Consider the following 1,625-nt stretch of genomic DNA (forward strand, 5'->3'; position numbering starts at 1 on the left):
GCTGTTTCCTTTATTTCCCTTCTGGGTTGAAAATAGAAATTTAGGTCAACGTTTTACCTGAGGCATAAGCATTCTAACCTGTCCAGCAGACTGAACTAGGAACATCACCTCTGTCGATGTCTGGTCACCTCGTCAGCCCCACAGTTTTGTGTTGACTTTGGGAACAGGAGGCAGTGCTCTATGGGAGAGCCTGTACGTGGCTCTTTAACCAGTTACCACAGATTAAAATTCAGTGTCTTGAGTCCCACCTGAAAAACAAAACAAAACAAACCACCAAATCTCAGGGTTCTTCAGGGAATTCATAGGTGACCTCTGTGTGTGGACAGGTGTGGAAGTGCTTCTCACCTCTTAATGACCACGGGACAGTGTCCAGGAAAGGTTGCCACAACGACACGGTCGATGGGAACCATGTGCTGGCTGGGAAGGACCCAGGTGAGCTGTATGCCCAGGAGAGAACGTCCAATATAAGGAACGGCTCAAATAGGCTAATGATCACCCAGCCCTAATTAGCAGTAAATGAGCAACTAAGTCGTCAGCCCAAAGTCCCGAGTTACCGTGGGCTAACTCCAGAAAGGTGACTTACTGTCTGTTGTTATGACTAAGTGGCATCCTTATCCACTGACAGGCCTTCATTCTCCCGTTCTGCCTGCTGCCGCAGCCCAGCTGCTGGCTTAGCAACCTCGGCCCGTCAGGCAGTAGAACATGTTAGCTCCTGCTAGGTAGCAACATGTTTGTTTTTCTTGATTATGTAACCTGGATTCCTTTACCAAGAAGGGATTTGGAAATGAGTTGTTAAATTGCATTGCCAGCGAGTGTATAGTCCAAGAAAATATTCGTGTACGAACATCAGTAAACTTGGACCCTTCCTCTCACACTGCCACACACATAGCCCCTGTACCAAGTGGCGAGCTGTAAATCAAATGTGGTACAGGAGGCACTATCCAGTGTCCGGCTGCAGTTCACATGAAGCACTAACATGCCTACTAAGGACTTCTGAGGGGGTGGATATTTGATCTGTTCAGTCTTAAATAGCAACTTATTCCGCCAGGGCATCTGGGCACCACATTAAGTGTTCTTTAGACCCTAACACATTGTTAAAATGTCTTGCAAAGGTTCGTGTTAGTGTAGGTTCAAAGACTCCAGGTTCTAGGCAAGTACTTGTCTTCTGGAGTGCTCTTCAGAGAGTTTCACATCATTCTAAACTTCCCGAACAAACTGAAAAACCACAGCCAGGACCAAGCTTAGAGAAGAGCACTCCACATTCATGCTGCTCGCAGGCAGACTGCCTGATCCTCCTTGGCTGGCAGACCTGGAGGCCAGACCATGAACGGTTGGATTCTTCTACTTGAACAATCTGTGGTGGCTTTCTAGTCCTCCAGGGTCTGCTGCCAGACCAGGTGTGACTGGGAGATGAGAAAGCTTTTCCCAGAGAGGTGGATTTTGTGAAAGTGACAGAGCAGGTGATATGAACTGAGTTAGACATTTGGCAGAAGAAGGGAAAGGAGACAGTGGTTGACAGGATTCCCGGGTCAGCAGCATAACCCCACACCCAGGGGAACAGCAGTGACTAGTGCTGTGACCAATCTTCTCCTGTGCAGCAGAGGGGAGGGAGGACGGGGGGGGGG

Source organism: Mastomys coucha, unplaced genomic scaffold (genome assembly GCF_008632895.1).
Source record: "Mastomys coucha isolate ucsf_1 unplaced genomic scaffold, UCSF_Mcou_1 pScaffold1, whole genome shotgun sequence".
Lineage (NCBI taxonomy): Eukaryota > Metazoa > Chordata > Mammalia > Rodentia > Muridae > Mastomys > Mastomys coucha.